Raw genomic sequence first — 19,075 nt, forward strand, 5'->3', positions numbered from 1 at the left:
AAAAGCATTGAAAAAAAAAAAAATCTTGAAATGAATGGCGGTGGCAATTGCCAGACCGAAACCGCTGACTTATGGTTTGGTTTTTGATGGAATTTGTGCCGAAGGAAAGTGCGAAAACGCTCAATTCGTTAATTAGTAGCCACTATAGAAGCGTAGTAGACAGCTAGTACCCTAGACTTAAACACCTTTCTCGAATCACGATCAGCTTACTACATTCCAAAGAGTTCCTCAAAGCTTTATACGCAAGTCGCTTTCACTTTCAAAGCTCCAACGCGTCCAAATATCTACGCCAGCCTTCGCTTTCGACAAACAACAATCCGTTCGGCAAACAATGGCAATTAATTTAAATAAATTGCTCTCAACAATCAAGCAAGTTTGTTGCCAACTACGTAACGATCAGCAATTGACTCGAGCAAGCGCTCGCATTCCAGTGTCAAGCCAACGAAAGGAATGCCTATGTACAATTGGCGTACACAATGGGTAAGGTAGTCGGCGCGTAGTCGTAGTCGTAAGCGTAAGTCGTGTCGCTGTGATCAAAGTGTGCTGGCGATCTTGTTGGGGTGTCGATTGGAATTTTAAACGGTAATGGTTTTTATTTGAAGCTTTCATGCCTTATTTACGACTCTTTTGTATGGCTGAAGTGAAGCTGCGCACAAAGGAAAAATTGACATTTCACTTTTGGGCCTTTAGTTAGTTTACTCTTGTTCTTAGAAATGTGGAATATGCAAGCGATAGCGGTGAGAAGGACAATGGAAACGTTAAGCGATTTAGAACTGCTGAGTAGAGACCAAAGTGGTGCCATGTTGGGGCGAAGAAAGTTTGTTTTGATATGTAATTAGTGAAGACTGGCTAGTAAGTTAAAGAATCGACGCTGCAAATCCAAAAAAATTATCGAATAACACAGCAAAAAAAGGAATCTCCAGCGCTGTCTAATCTCGCAGCTCCAACCCAACGGCTGCCACTTGCTACTATGCAAGAAACCAGCCAAAGATGGTGATAAATGAAGCTCAATATTCTCGCTAGGTTTGGAACCCGCGACGTAGAAACCACTCCCAATGAAAAAGAAACAAAAGCCTCTGATGAATACCCCACTTTTGGTGACGACCCCCGAAAACGTAGTAAGAGCTATGATTTAAAGACATGAACCTGGATCGTCCGGTCTCTAAATTAGGAAGGTGCCGATGGCCAGCGTAAATATAAAGATTTACCTCATCGCCGTTCGAGAAATGCGATGGATGGGATGAGGACGGAGACGAGCAAGTCCTTATGACATTTACTAAAGGAGCTATGTAAAGAAACCCAAATTCGGTGGGGGATTTGTGATGGAAGAAATACTCAGTCGTCGAGTTCTAGCTTTCACTGTGGGATGAACGTCTAGCCACTGATTTGCGCCAACGCCACGAAGGACGATATGACCAAAGATGCCTTTTATGAGCGGTTGGAGCGGGCTTATGAAAAACTATCCACGCCACGATTTAAAAATTTTGCTTTTCGATTTCAGCGCCAGGATGGTCCAAGAAGACAACTTTGATACAACGGTTGTCAAATATGGTTCTCTGTAGTACTAGTTTCCAACTCAAGAAAGTTCATCAAGCTACTTTGTTGTCTCCGGATCGAAAAGCTCGAAACCAGATGAATCATGTTGTGGTTGATGGACGACATATATCCAATATCCAGTGCGTACGCTCTGAGGACCTAACATCGACTCGGACCGCTACCTTGTTGTAGCAAAGATACGCGTCCGCCTCTGTATGTGTGAGAGCACTCATCATCAGCTCGGTATAAGGGAACTGTAGAATGGCATTTCAACCTCCTTACGTACAACTACAAGCAAAACCATTGGTTTTCGTTAAGGACGAAAGAATAGATGGTATGATGAGGATTGCCGGTCGAGCTATTACTAGAGAAAATAATTAGAGCTGCAGAGCTAAATAGAGAAGGTACAAACTACTATAAAAGCATACAGCTGCTGGCGTACGCCGATGATATTGATATCATTGACCACAACAACCGCGTCGTTAGTTCTGCTATCTCGAGACTGGATAAAGAAACGAAGGGTATAGGTCTAGTTGTGAACGAGAAGAAGACGAAATATCTCCTGTCATCAAACAAACAGTCGTCACACGCGAGACTTGGCTCCCGCGTCACTGTTGACAGTCATTACTTCGAATTTCGTCTATCTTGGAACCAGCATTAACACCAACAATAAAGTCAGCCGCGAAATCCAACGCAGAATAACTCTTGGAAACAGATGCTACTGCGGACTGAGTAGGATTGGATTCGGATTGAGAAGTAAAGTTCTCTCTCGACGAACAAAACCCAAACTCAATGAATCACTTATCATTCCCGTTCTGCTATATGGTGCAGAGGCCTGGACGATGACAACTTATGATGAGTCGACGTTACGACTTTGTGAGAGAAAGTTCTGCGAAAGATTTATGTTCCTTGGCGCGTTGGCCGCGGTGAATACCGCAGTCGATGGAACGACGAGCTGTAGGAGATATACGACGAAATTGACATAGTTCAGCGAATCAGCTGCCCTGGCTAGGTCATATTGTCCGGATGTAAGAGATCACTCCAGCTCTGTCGACATAGTATCCGCAGGTGGAAGCAGAAGAACAGTAAGACTTCAACTCCGTTGGAGAGATCAGGTGGAGAAGGACCGAGCTGCACTTGGTATCTCGAATGGGCGCCAAGCAGCGAAAAAAAGAAAGGACTGGCGCGCTGTTATAAACTCGACTGTAACCGCCAGTAAAGCAGAAGAAGAGTTCTCACTGTTGTTGTCTTGTTGTCGTTGCTATTGTTGTTGTTGTTGTTGAGAAAAGATTATTGATTGCTATTGCTATTCTATCTGCATTGTTTTTGTTATTGTTGGTTTTTTTGTTGCTTTATTGTATTTTTTGTTGCTGTTGTTATTGTTGTTGTACACACACATTACTTCATCTTTCGTTTTTGTATGTGATTTTTTCGTTGTTCTAATTCTTATTGTTGTTGTTGTGTTATCGTTGCCATTGTTGTTGTTGTTGTTTTGTCATCGTTGCCATTGTTGTTGTTTTTGTTGTTGACAAAAATTATTTGTGTCGCCTTGATAATTTGCAAATGCCTACCATTGCAGAGCTATGCACACACACACACATACATATATTTGTTTGTATTTTTGTCATTTGCATTTTGCCTATTGTTGTTGTTGTCGAAATAAATAATTCAATTTCCAATTGCAATCACAATTTCAACGTCGAATGACAAAATTGTTAAATGAAATTGAGCAACGTTTGACAGACGTGAGCGCATGCATGCGTGTGTGTGTGTATGTTGGTAGGCACAAACAAACGCAAAATCACACACACACACACTCACACTTAGACACTTGTAATGACCTCACCAAATTGGCGACGTTTTAATGTCACCGTTTATGATAATCGCCACAAAATGTTGCACATTGCAATTGCCACCAAAATGCATGCGTTGCAATGCTTTAATACATGCATATATGTATGTATCTGTATGTGTGTGTCTGAGACCGCGCGTCAGGCGCTGCTCTTGTCAAATGTCCGATATGTGAAATGCGCTAGAATGACTGCACTTGAATTGTAAACGCTTGTCTGTCAGCCGTTGACGAAACAAATAAATAATTTGACGAGCAAAGAAGAGGAAGAAGAAGAAGAAGGAGAAAAGTAGAAGCATGAAAAGTGAGGTTAAGTGACGAAGGCGTCCATACCGCTGGAAGTGGTGCTGCGTAAAGGGGCGCTTAAGTATAATTCGACAATTGAGTAAATGAAGACTCAAAATAAGGAAGAAAAAAACAACAACAATAAAATTAAGAAAAAACAACAAAAAGGAAAAAAAAGATAAAAAATAACGGACTAAAAATAAAACAAAGGAAAAATTTTGAAAATTGCCGAGAAATTGCAGAAAATCAATAGCAAATAGGCATTGCCAGTCCGAAAAATGTATTACTACAATAGATATGCTTACGAGGGCAGCTGATTATGTACAGGGCTCTCAGTATGGGCTTTAAGAAGTAAATTTTTTACAACAGCGTTGACACTAATATTTGATTTTTAGATTCAAGTATGTTTTAAAGACACGTTTAGATGAAGAACCCCTCTTAAATTTCGACAAAAATTAAGAAAACTCCGCTTCTTGGGCTCATAACCCATTTTTGGATCTCAGTTCCATGCTCTACTAAAGATACACCACGAAAAAAATATGGAAAATGGTCTTATCCAGAAGACTGTGAGGAACGTTGGACCGCTTTTAACATGACTAACGGATTCTTTAGAACATATAGAAGTTCTAAACTAACGGTATACAGCGAAGAAATGGAAGACAAAAGACGATGAACGAACAATGGTTTCAATCAATGGAGTAAAGATATCGACATATAACGATACACGGAGCCTAGTGTGTTCAAAACTAAATGCCAACTGCGAGAAAATAACAGGTGATACAAGTAGATGTACTTTTTTCAAGAGCATTTTTTTGATAGATCACGCGTGAGTTGTGTCAAACTATCATGTTATTTTTGTTTGCGCGCTTCGCTCGACTTATGATCAACATAATCGGTCTACTGAACGTACTCTTCCCAACACTAACCCTCATCTTGAGATCCAGCAGTTATTATTGGATAATATTTGACCGACCACCACGTCCAGCACGCAGTGAAGAAATACATCAGCCGTAGCTAAGAGTGACCGTGGAGAATAGATTCGGCGTCGTTCGCAGCAACTCGTGCTGACGTATGGAACGACTCGACTTCGAGCATTTTACATTGAAATCTTGATTTAGACACATACAGAATACAGTTCATGCACGACCTAGAGCCGTTGGACTTTCCTAAGTGACATCGCTTCGCTCTACGGGCTCTTGAAAAGTTCCAAGAAGATCCAACGTTTTCGAGCCAAATTTCGTTCAGTGATGAGGCACATTTCTGACTGAGAGGGTATGTAAACAAGCGAAATTACCGCATTTGGAACGAAGAACAGCCTAAAAAGATTCAAAAGCTGCCATTTTATTCAGAAGAAACAACGAAATAATCGGTCCATATTTCTTCAAAAATGATGCCGATGAAAACGTAACCATCAATGGCCGTTATCGCGCCATGTTAGCCAACTATTTGAAGCCTGAAACTGAAGCTTGAGATCTCGGCGACATTTGTTTCAACAAGACGGCGCCGCTTATCACACATCATCAATCAATGGGCCGGTTGATTGGCCATCAAGATCGTGTGATATTACACTGTTAGTCTTTTTCCGGTGGGAATATGACAAAGCCCAAAGTTTGTGTGGACAATTTCGCTTCGATTTACGCCTTAGAGCAAAACATCACGCGTGTCCTTCGCCAGTTAAAAGTCGAAATGTTCGAACGGGTCATCAAAAGTCATTGAAAATTGGACTCAACGATTTCACTTTTAGGTTTTGGTTGGACCATCTGAGGTTTAGCCATGGCCAATATTTGAATGATATAATCTTCACGAAACAAATGCCAAAGAATGTCCTTTCGAATGACAATCATTAAATTTGAAGTATCTGTCCTTTTTCTTTAAAAAAAAAAGTAGTCGAAATGGACCACCTTACATACAAAATGGTTTTATCCAAAAGAATTTAGTAGACCCGTTTTCTCAGAATGACCGGTATACAGCAAAGAAACCTGATTCCGAGATAAATGGTTCCCACTTCTGTGTTATACTAAAAAACAGCTCCGAAGAAGATATTACAACTGCTGTTTTCAACAGAATGAAAGGAACAATTGGACGTTCTTGTTCAGACGCGATATATCGATATACAACGATACCACGTTGGATAAAGCCTCATCCACCACAAACATATGTTATCCAAGTACTATACACGAGTTTAATAGGCCTTAGAATCCCTCATATTCTGGGAGATTCATAACTTCATAGCGATTCTTGATAACCAATGCAAGAGCTTAGGTCGACATCCACTATCTGTACGACTGTCGATAAGGTTATTCATATGGGAGATAGAAATAGAGATAGGAACTTAAGTCTCCTAACCTAACGAAACTCCATCAAAAACAGACTGGATGTGAATTTCGCGGTGAGAGTTCAGATCCTCTCAGTTTTACCCGATTTCGTGTTTCTTTGAGCTTAGAGAATTGGCAGAGTTCCCGGGATTCATCGAGCGTTAGAAGGCTTTTCAGGAGATTTTCTGATATTTTATTTATAAAGAGAGTTCAAAGACCGACTTTTTTCTCAAAAACCTATCCCAAAAGTCATTTTTATGGCCTTTAGCTGAAAAACCGGTTAGATCGGCAGTATACTGAGCTAAAAATCAGGTGAAGTATCATATATATAGAATAAAAATATATAATTTTAGTATATTTGATTGACCATATAAATATTTTTGAATAAAATTGATTGAATTGGAAATTAAAACTATTTTTTATATGAACGAATTGTTGAATTGTAACAATTGTTTCTCACCCTTCCACCAAAGTAGCAAAAATTCCACAGAAATCCACAGCCAAAATTTCTATGTAACTGGATAAACTTTGAGCGCATTATTATGCGCACAGTGGTGCCATATTTTTGTGTCAAACAACTATTTACAATTATTACTTCCGTTCGGCGTTGAGGTGAGGCCCAACTAGGCATTAGCATAATAATAATGATTAGAGACAAAAGCGGCGGAGAGATATCCTAGATAAGCCGATACGTGCCACAAATACTTGAGAAGTGGCAAACAAAACAAATGTTGAATCAAAAGCGAAGGAAGCGAAGAACAAAAACAGTAAATGGAGCTATAAACACACTCTACACGTGTATATCTAACTCCATCCTCAAACGATATAATAAAAAACGCACTCACGCGCTACTTTAAACCGCCTGATGGCTTCCGAGATAAAAATTATTATTTGCCTCTTGCTGCTCTGCACCAACTTCAATATAGTTTCGCTGTGTTGCATGACTTTTTATGACACGTTTTTCGATTTTGATTTTTTTTCGGCGCTATTCGTATCGCACTTGGTGTCATTGTGCCATTTCTAAGAACCCACACAAATGCGCCAGCGTGTCAATTACAACACTTATTGTTTACGCTTCTCTCTTTCACAATGTCACAGCCGCGCATGTGCAAACAGGTAGTTTTTTGGAAACTGAAATTGGTTAGCGCGCCCTAGGAGCAGCAAGTGTTTAAGGCTATGCTATTTTTGTTAAAAAAAATATTGTTTTTTTATTATTATTTTATTAATTTTTTTAACTACAATCATATTTTTAAGTATAACAGTCACGTATGTTATACATTTGGCGCCCAGAAGAATGGAAAATGTGTAACGCAACGTTAAAGAAACAATTTCAAAAGAAATATTTAAATTTAAGTACCATTTATTTAAATAATGGAATTTCAAAAAAAAAAATTTTAAATTAAATTAATTTTTTTAATTAAATTTTTTAATTAAAATTAATTTTTTTAAATAAAATATAAAATAATAATAAAAGAAAATTTAAATGAATTTTCAAAAATAAGAGAAAAGCAATTAATTAAAATTTAATTACATTAATTTTTTAATTAAAATTAAAGTTAGAAAAAATTAATTAAAAAATGTTAAAATATGCCTGTATTTGAATATATACGTATATTATCTAATAATAATAAAAAAAAATTAAGGAAAATTAAAAAAATTAAAGAATTAATTGAATTTCAAAAATAATTTTGAAATTTTTTTTAATTAAACTATTAAAAATTAGGGAAAATTAAAAAACTTAAAGAATTAATTAAATTGCAAAAATAATTTTGAAATTTTTTTTAATTAAACTATTTTTTAATTAAAATATTTAAATAAATCTTCAAAAATAAAAGAAAAACAAATTATTAAAATTAAATTAAAATTAAAAAAAAAAAATTTTAAAAAAAATTTATTTTCGAAAACTAAAAAAAAAATTATAAATTTAAAAAAAAATTAATAAATTTTTAATTAAAATATTTAAAAATGAATTAAAATAATAAATTAAAAAAATTTAATTTATTTAAATTAAAAAAAAAATATTTAATTAAAAAAAATATAAATAAAATAAAAAAATATAATTTATATTAAAATAAAAAATAAAATATGCTAATTTAAATACTCATAAAATCATAATAAAAATTTTTTTTCGTGGTTAAAATTTTAATTAAAAAGAAATACTAATAATCATTAAATAGACATCCTGCCCCCTAATGTAGGCAAAAGTTTATATTGTTCAATATGTAATTAAAACAATTTTAGCAACAAAATAGTACTCCAATGTATGTAGTTGCATTTGTTCACAATGTAAATCAAATGGAAATGTTAAAAAAAAATCACCAACTGGTCAGTATCAACAATCAAACGCCTTGAGATAGGCTATAATTTTAAACGTCACACTTCTTCTGAACAAATTAATGTTCTTTTATCAAAATTTAATTCAAAAATCCAACTAATTACCTAACGAATAAAACAAATTGCAAAAATTGTCAGTAATGCCTGTCAAGTGCCTTAAACTAGGCAACAATTTTAAACTCGGCTCTATTTCTGCCAAGCAGAATGTGACTTTATTCCCGTTTAGCCAGAAAAATATAGTTCTTGTGGCTACAGTACTGTAAAAAACCCTTTTGAAGATGTTAAGCGCCTTAATATAGGCTATAGTTTTCAAAAAACCTTTGTTTTTTCGAACAGAAAACCGATTTAAATAATATATGTGATGAAAAATATAGCTTTTGTTGTAGAAAGCTTGCAAGAGTCGTCTTGAAAAAGACTTAGCTCCTAAAGATAAGCTAAAAACTTCAATTAGACTCTAATTCTTTAAGGCCGAAAATGACTTTAACCAAATTTAGCCAGAAAATTAAATTTTTGTGTCAGAAATTGCAAACGCCGCCATTAAAATTACTCAGTGCCTTAAAATAGGCCAAAATTTTTAACATATATCCTTTTTTTTTCAATCAACATAGGATTTAAATAATATTTGTGATGATAAATATAATATAATTGTAGATTGCAAGAGTAGTCAAAAATAAGCTAAATATTTCAAAACGAGGATATTAAACAGAACCAGCCAGCAAAATATAATTTTCGTTGTAGAAAGATTGTAAAAGTCGCATTTAAAACGATTTGGCGCCTTAAGATAGGCTAAAATTTTTAATGTTAGTCTGACTTTTCAGCATGACATTACTTACACTATATTCAGTTTCAAAAATTTATTTTCTGCTAATGCAGTATTGCAAAACATATTGAAACGGCTTAGCGCCTTAAGATAGACTACAGTTTCAAACAAAGCTGTAATTTTGCCTGCAACATACGATATGTATAATATTTATGAAGCAAAGTACAATGTTTAAAGTTGAAATATGGCAAAAAACCCCACGAAAGTAATTTTGCGCCTTAAGATAGACTACATTTTTTTATTTTTTACCAGTAAAATATGAATAATCGAATTTACTTCCGTGGAATTGCACAAAAACACCATGGAGCCTTAAGATCGGTTACAGAATTTCTTATTTTTTGGTAGAAAGAAGTTTAGCGCCTTAAGATAGACTATAATTTTTTACTTTATACCAACAAAATTCGAATTAAGTCTCAAAATTCTAGTTTTATTCCGTGTAATCGCAAAATAACACCGTTTAAGTGGCTCAGCGCCTTAAAATAGGCTTTAGCTTTTCATATTTTTTTTGTTAGAATGTAATTTAGCGCTGCGGCATGCAATTTGAGCACCCAAACGAGTAACCACAAGCATGTTAATGTATAAAAAGCAATAAGTGTAAACGAAAATTGTGTTTCAAATAAACTTTGATATATGAAAATGATGTATTTATGTATGTATGTACGAGGATATGTGTTTATATTTACATACATTTGCGATTATTTGGCTCTGTCAAAGGACACTTACACTTAGTGCCGCATTGCTTATATGTGTGTGTACAGTTATAAGATATGCATCATTTTGCTTAGAAAGCTGCAATACAACGCTGTAAAGGACACACCCACACATACATATACATGGGAGTAGTAAACAAATGCTCGTATATTCTGCATAACAGCATCTCAATAGATGCGCACTAAACCAGAATATTATTATCATTATGCAAACGTAAGACACACACACATACACGCACTAATACATACAAAAAAGTTAGCAACCACACACACACAACCATATACGTACATATAACCAGGCAAGTAATGTTATTAGTGTTGGTAGTGGTCAGCCAGCAGGCATAGTACAATCAAGGCACCCAAACACTGTATACAAGCTTCGTACTCCGCTGCCATCCAACACACACACACACTCTGGCAAATATTTTGCATAATAATAATGGCTCTACGCATGCAGTCAAGTCCAGGCGAGTCCGCATTTAATGGACTGGAAAACTGTCCAGTGCGAAGGAGCAAAGATTTAACATTACAACAATAACAACAATGATGCCAAAAACAAGCAGAAAAGCAATGCAACAATAACAACAACATGCATGATATAGTAAAAGCCAACAATACAGGCGTGTAATAATAACTCCAACACAACAGCAACAACAACAAATGGCAAAACAACAAAAAGCAAAACAACAACAACAGTAAATCAAACAAGAAAAAACGGTAGAATATAAAATATCCTGCACAAATAAAAATGTTTTCATACAAAGTGTTGAATGTGAACGTTCAGTTTGTATGGCAGCTATAGGCTATAGTGGTCCGATCTGAATGATTTTGGCGGAGATTATAGCCTTGCCTTTGGAGTCAAACTGTGCCAAATTTCGTTAAGATATCTTATCAAATAAAAAAGTTTTTCATACAAGAATTTCATTTTGATAGGTCAGTTTGTATGGCAGCTATAGGCTATAGTGGTATGATCTGAACAATTTGTTCGGAGATTATAGCGACGCTTTTGATAATAATCCATGCCAAATTTCTTGCAGATATCTCATGCAATATAAAAGTTTTTCATACAAGAACTTGATTTTGAACGTTCAGTTTGTATGGCAGCTATAGGCTATAGTGGTCCGATCTGAATGATTTGTTCAACGATTGTACCGTTGCCTTGAGTAATAAAGTATACCAAATTTCATGCGGATATCTCGTCAAATAAAAAAGTTTTCCATACACAATCTTAACTCGTTCGTTCATTTTGTTACAAAATTCGTGCCACACTTAATATACCCTATACAGGGTATAGAAATATAACGGTAAATGACGGTACAAGCAGATTTGCGCCAGTGTATGCTGTCCAAGGTTTATTGTGGCATGAGGCGTGCGTTACAACCTGATTTATATGAACAAACAAGCGCACACACCCACTCACATACACATACACATGCATTTGCGTCCGCTGCGAGTCTATGACGCAGGCATGCATACAAATTACTCGATCATACTCGAGTTACACCGAGCCATGCAGCTAATGGAGCCAAAATTTTGTCCACAAACATTGTGTGTTGCCTGTGGATGTTAATTCGCACACACACACATACGTACACTCACATAAACGTGCATGCGTGGATACATAAAATTATAGATATAAATACATATGGTTGGTTATGTAGCGCACTTTAGTAAAAACAGTTAGGAACATGTGCGTAGGTAAACGGTTTGCTCCAGTTGGCTGTCTTTGTATGCGAGAGTGTGTGTGTGCGTGAGAGTCAGAGACCCAGTAGCGCTTGAAATGGGTTGCGAATATTTAAGCTAAAACATGGTTTTTTTTTATCTGAAACATTGTTACACATTTGAAAAAAATTATAAAATTATTAAAAAAAGAAATTAGAAAATTTTCAATTTCTCTTTTTAATTTTACAAAAAAAATATTATTAATTAATTTAAAAAAATTAATAAATTAATTAAAGAAAATTAATTAATTTGAAATTTTTAATAAATCTTAACATTTTTAAACAAATTTTAAAAAATTTAATACATTCGAAAAAATAATTATTAAGGTAATAAATTTAAGAAAATTAATAATTTAATTAAAAAAAAATTAATTAGTTTGAAATTTTTTAATAAATCTTAAATTTAGAAACTTTTCAATTTCTGTTTTTAATTTAAAAAAAAAAATATTATTAATTAATTACAAAAAAATTAATAAATTAATTAAGGAAAAATTTAATTGGTTTGAAATTTTTAATAAATCTGAATATTTTGAAACAAATTTGAAAAAATTTAATACCTTCAAAAAATACTTCATCAAGGTAATAAATTCAAAAAAATTAATAAATTAATTAAGAAAAAAATTGAAATTTTTAAATAAATCTGAACATTTTGCAACTAATAATAATTGTATACGTTCGAAAAAAATTCTTATCAAAGCAATAAACAAAAAAAATATATACATCTGAAAAATATTTTTAAACCCTAATTTTAATTTATTTTTTAATTTTATTTTCCAAAATTTTTTGTTTTCTAATTCTTTGCTGAATTTTTTTAATTGAAAAATTTGTTCGAAAAATAATTAATCAACAATACAAACTTAATTAATACTAATTAAGAAATTAGTTTATTTACTTCTTTATTAAAAAGAAACGCTTTGAAGTAATTGAATTTCAAAAAAATAAGAACTCAAATTAAAGATTAATAAATATATATTTAAGAAGCCAATTAGAATTATTTTTCTATAATTAATCAGCTAAAATAAAAAAAGTATTTAATTAATTATTTTCTCAAAAAACCCTAAACTTTTAATTTTTTTTTTCAAAAAACACTAAATTTTGCATTTTAAAGAAAAAACAAATTTTTAAATTAAAAAAAAATTAAGTAAATTAACAAAATAATTTACTCCAATAACGATAAAAATCCATAGATTAGTCTTCTAAAATAATTAAGTAGAATTTTTTAATTAATTAAAAAAAAAGTTAGCACAAAAAATTAATTAATTAAAAAAATTATTCGAAAAAATTTAATTAATTAAAAAAGATTTATTAAATTATTATAATTAAAAACGCAAAATTAATTAACAATAGCAATTAAGAAGTGAATTCCAAAAAATTTATTTAATTACTTCTTTATTAAAAGGAAATTAAATTTGTTATAAAATTAAGGAAGCCAATAGGAATTATTTTTCTTTATTTAATTATATAACATAAAACAAAATGATTTAATTAATTATTTTTTCAAAAAACAGTTCAAAAAAAATTTAAAAAATTTAATAAAAAATTAATAAAAAATTAAATAACATTAATAAATAAATTATTTTTCTTTATTTAATTATATAACATAAAATAAAAGATTTAATTAATATTTTTTCAAAAAACTCTTCAACAAATATTTAAAAAATTTGATAAAAAATTAAGTAAAATTAATAAATAAATTATTTTCCTTTATTTAATTAGTTAACATCAAACAAAATGAGCTAATTAATTATTTTGTTAAAAAACAGTTAAAAAAATTTAAAAAATTAATAAAAAATTAAGTAAAATTAATAAAATTATTTACTCCTATAACAAAAAAATAATTAAAAACAATTAAATAGACTGTTTTAATTAATTGCAGAAAAAATTAACACGAAAAATTAATTAATTAAAAAAATTATTAAATTAATAAAATTAATTAATTCAAAAAACAACTTAAAAAATTAAAAATATTTCAGCAAAAATAATTAAGGAAAACCAAAAATGTATGTAACATTCGATGAAAATAATTAAGGATAATGCTACTGCTTTAATTAACTGAATTAAAAAAAAGTCAGCAAAAAAATTAAGAAAAAAAATTAATAAAAAAAAAAATTAAATAAATTAAAAAAATTAAAGAATAAAAATCAGGTAAACGAAGTCACTTAATTTATTAAATTTACATCGACTATTAACTTAAGTCATCGATTAATCACAACTAAAATAGTTGAAATAACAATTTATCTTGAATTTCATCGATAGACAACTGTAAATCAGTAAATTTAATGACTTTTATATAAGGAAGTGAAGAAGTCAGTAAATCGGTTCACTATTGATAACTTAGATCAACGATTAATCGCAACTAAAATAATTCGGAATTTAATTAAACGATTATACTAAAGCAATATATCGGTAGAAGACAGATTAACAGTCAATACCAAGTTTAGCATGTCAATAAAAATATCAAAGCTTTGAAGCTGATTTAAAGACCTGTCCTTTAACTGAACAAACATTCATACGTGAAAGTTTCTGAAATATTGCTTTGAGCTTTCGAATAATTATATTTTATGTAAGTCAACTTCTTTTCCTTTGTCCTAATGGGTCTCGCGCTCTTGGCTGGCCCGTCCAAGCGACGGCCTTTAGCCATCACTGAACAACCACATAGCTTTGGTTAATTTTCAGTTGCTTGTAAATGGTTGTGCGAATCGCCAACAGCCAGCAGGAATAGCAAATGACCGACCGAGCAGCACGTGTATGTGCGGAATACACTGCGTTTATGGGTGTATGTATGTATATCTAGAGTAGAGTCACGGAGTAGAGCTTTCGTTGCAGGCGAGAAAATTAAATTGGCCAAAAACTGTATCCATAACTTTTGGCTATAACCATTGGACATGCGGCAAGGACACACGCAAACAAACATATCTATGAAATGGCAGGATATGCCGTAAAGAGAGGAGAATGAGAGAGAGGTGCGGCGGATGAGCGGGTGCAACGAGAAATGCGCGTGAGCAGGCCGCATGTGGTGGACTGGGCAAAACAATAGCTTTCGGGCTACGAATGTGGGCGCCACTCTTGTCCACTGTCGTGTACAGCAGTACATATACAAGTATATCCAGATATATATATCTGTAACTATATGTATTTATGTTAGTATGCAGTTGGCTATGCCTGCCGCTTGGTTTGGCAGCTACAGGCCCACCACAAAATCGCTTGGCACGCAAACAGCTAAAGCGCAGTTACCATACAGTTAACGGTACAAGCTACTTTGACCGCTATAAATGTGTTTTTATATACCGTTGTGTACACAGATCTGTCTAACTACGCTAGTAAACACACTATTCTAGATATCTATGCATATGTGTGTGTACAAAATAACTGTTATGCTCATGCTTGTGTGTGTGTTTGTCGCTAGTGACCAATATTGGTTGGCTTACTTCACTATTTTACACGGCCGTGTATCCCGTGCGAAGCGTGGAGGCTGCCCTGGCTGCTTTAGGGCTGTAGAGCGATGTTGTTGTTATGCATGATATGCTCAGTTGTTGTTGTTTTTTGTGATAGCCAGTAGCTGCTGCAAAATTATTATGCTCCCAAAAGGCGTTCTTCAGCAACAAATATGCTTAGGTCACTCAGGTCCTTTTTGGCCTCTTAAAACATACAACGGCGACAGCGAGGTCTGTTTAGTTTTAAGATGAATTTACCGTAAATCGAAATAAAAAAGGTTTAAGGGATATAATAGCTTAAGAGCTCAACACTGTTGAAACCCTTAGATATACAAAAGCAGTTCTGAATATTGTCCACTTCGGTTATGTGGACTAACATGAACTGGTTCCAAGCCGATTTACATGAGTCCACTCTAAGAACTGTAAATTAGTTTCTAGAAAAATAGCCTGACCTAGCCTAGAAAACGCTGAGTCAGGCTACGTCTCAGGCCATTACCGGGGTGAAAATTGACGGATAGTGGACGCCTATGCTATGTGGATTATCTGCCATAATCCCGGACCAAAAGCTGCAGGAGACGAGGGCTTGCCTCAAAATGCCTCATGCGCCCTATGAACCTCCGGTAAAGAGGCGAACAGATGCCGCCTTTAAATAAGCGTCCACAATCCCCATCGGTGTTGCACCGAAGGGAAACCCACCAACATGAGAGAGGCAACAAAGCGACGTGAGATCCGATAGCGAGCAGCACCTAACGTGCACAGAAGTTGACGAATACCCTGAGCAAGGGCCCATCAGAATCGAGGCTTGTAAGATTCTGATTATGATATACTGGAAACCGGAAATGGATCAATTTTGACAAAGTGCTGGTGAGAGCAACATTCTGTAACCCTCAAGAGCTAAGAGTGTACAACTCCGTCTCGTTAAACGGACGAAGAAATGTTGGCAGGCTAATGAGGAAATTCTCATCTGCGTCTCGTTAATTAAGAAATCCCACGAGAGGATACAGTTGCGTAAAGCCATAGAGCAAAAAGACCCAAGCTTCACAATCAAGGCCGTGAATCATTAACCAGCTTCGCATAATAGCTACGCAGAGGCATGATATTAGAAGGCCGTTAAGATAAAGGGATTCGCAAAATAAGAGTCGAGACGCTACTATTGGATCTGAGAAGTCTAGAAAAACTACTACAAAAAGCCAGCTTTTGCGTAGCACTCAAGACCACCCTTCAGGAATATACAACTGTGGCCCGCATAAAGAAGGCCACTTAGATATAGAAACCTCGACTCTCTTACAAACAAAACAGAAAAGTCGCAGAAGCTATAAAAGAATTTATGGTTCTTTCGGAAGAAAGATAAGAGATTACTACTGAGGACTTCTCAGATTAATAACCTAATCAATCAAAGTTATCACATAAGCGGGTTCGAAGTTATCTTTCTGTTACTAATGGACTCTTTCAGCCGAGAGAAGCTGGTTGAACTGTGTATTAATGGCTAAGATGGATTTGCAGACCCCGGCAACTTCAGGCAAGTAGAGCTGACTACAATATCTGAGCCAAAAAGACTGAAAACCGAGAACCTATTGAATTATAAAGAGATCCATTTTCCAAAGTGAGAAAACTTAACTAAATTCAATGTCTAAACAAGAGCAAACTCGCATAAATAAACTTCGATTCACTTCAACTAAGAAAAGCTTGTATGAGGTCGGATTGTAAGGAGATTCAGTGGACTTCAGCGCTACATTCCTATTAAAGCGCCAGCTTAGCAAACAAAAGTCCGAGAATGATAAAAATGGGAATCCGTCTCAGTTGAATTTCTCGATCTAAAACTTATCAAAAATGGCTCTTATAGAGAAAATTTTCAGCTTAACAAGCGGACTACTAACAAAACTTTAACTACTTGCTAGGACTTAAGCTACTACAAATAAAACTTGACATGTAGTCGGTTGCAATGAAGTTTGCATAAGATAAGCGATTCGACAGCCAAATCCGACTCATTGAAAACGAAGGACGTTTTCTGATATTCAGAAAGTGTAATCTACATGGACTACTCAGATTCTACTACGTCAGTTTTTATATCGATCTGAATTTTGCATTCCTTTTTTCACCAAGAAGCTTTTTATTAGGAACGGCATCCGTCCTATAGCATATAGTTGTCATACAAACTGACCGATCGGAATAAAGTGATTGTATGGATAACTTCTACATTTGACGAGATAACTTCAAGAAATCTGGGGCTTATAATTATCTAAATCATTCCTACAATTTCTGAAAAAAATTTTTAAATCGGACCACTATAGCATATAGCTGCCATACAAACTGAGCGATTGGAATAAAGTTCTTCTATGGAAAGCTTTCACATTTGACAAGATATCTTCAAGAAATTTGGTGTGGAGTATTTTCACAGATAACGCTATCAACTCCGAATATTTTTTTTAGATCGGACCACTATAGCATATAGCTGCCATACAAACTGATCGAGAAAAAATCAAGATAATATCTTTTTAAATGCTTTTATACTAGAAGAAATGCATCTGTGAAGGCTTCTGTTCAGGTTTCTTTGTTTTTTACTTCATTTTGTTTTTGTATTTGCTTATTTCAAACCTTCTTACTCTTATATTGCCCACTTTAATTCAAGAAAGTTAATTCTCTCTCTCGCTGCTCCAACAATCCACTTGTAATTTCACTTCAGCTAATCTAACCTTTTCACTAAAGCACAAAGCGCTGCTCAAGGTGACCCTCATTACAGTTATAAATCTGACCGGCAAACTTCAAAGCGTTTCTAAAATGTCTTAAGAAGATTTTGAGTGGCATTTCTAATGCACTTATGCACTCAGTGCCACATATGAGAGAGTATGTGTCAGGATTTTAGTATACATGCATGTGTGAATTTGTGTGTAAGTGTGTGCATATGTGTGTGTGTTGTGTGTCTTTTATGGCTGTGTCTTAAGTGTCGCTTAATTGTGTTGTTTAACTGTTTGTTGCACATTTCAGCGTTGTTGTGGTTATATTAAATAAATAAGGACACTCGACCAGTGAAGAGACTGCCGAGAGTGAGAGTGGGAGTGTGTGGTGAGTTGAAAAGTTCATAGAGATATGCAAATATATATACATGTATATGTGTGTGTGAGCCACAAAAAGGCTAAGCCGACTTCCTTGACTTTCAAGACAGCATGTTGCAGCAGGCATAATTGTTGTTATTGTAGATGTTAGATGCGGCGGCGGCTTCCTTTTGAAGACTGCTCTTTTTTTGGTGTGAATGAAGTGGCACTCAAACGCCAGCGTGAGCGTAGAAATAGAGAAAAAGTGAGTTCCACAAGTGCTACCAGGGAGATTAACACCGAAACGCCGAAGCACTGCAGTTTTCAAGCGAAGCTTAGGCGCACCTACACACATGCATTCATGCATTCATGTATCTACACACACTAACGGTAAATAGTCGAGTGCGCCCACTCAAGGCGTTTTGCGGCGTCGGCGGCTCATCTAAGCGTGCCGACACTCTTAGCGCATAATTTCAAGTAAACTCTCACCTCAAAACGCACTTGTGAATGCATGTGTGTACATGTGAGTGTGTGTGTGTATTTATGTGGATATGTGCCGTTAATGCGGCGCTTATGCACACATTATGCCTGTGAGCTTAGCCTTTATGCAATTACAATGTCTATTCACAACTGTTTTTGTTGTAAGGACGAAAGTGACAGCCGCCTCGTATTAGAGGGGCAAAGAGGGGAGTACAGCACAAGGTGATGAAGTTTCTAACGGAAGTTTTCTAATAAAGAATGTTGAAGATATCATGCAGAAACGGGGAAAAAACGGTTTTTACTGGGTTAACGGTTATTTGGCGCTTAAACTTAAAAAATAAGCAAAATTAACAGAAAAAACTATAAAAAAATTAGAAAAATAATTGAATTTTAAATAAAAATAGTTTTAAAATTCAAAACTAAATTTGAAAATGATTTTAATAATTAAAAAAAAAATTTAAAAAATTTTTTTAATTTTTTAAAAAAAATTTTGACATTAAAATATTAACAAAAAAAAATTGAAATAACGAACAGTTAATTATTGCGATGCGTTATCAAA

This window comes from Bactrocera dorsalis, chromosome 4 (genome assembly GCF_023373825.1).
Source record: "Bactrocera dorsalis isolate Fly_Bdor chromosome 4, ASM2337382v1, whole genome shotgun sequence".
NCBI lineage: Eukaryota > Metazoa > Arthropoda > Insecta > Diptera > Tephritidae > Bactrocera > Bactrocera dorsalis.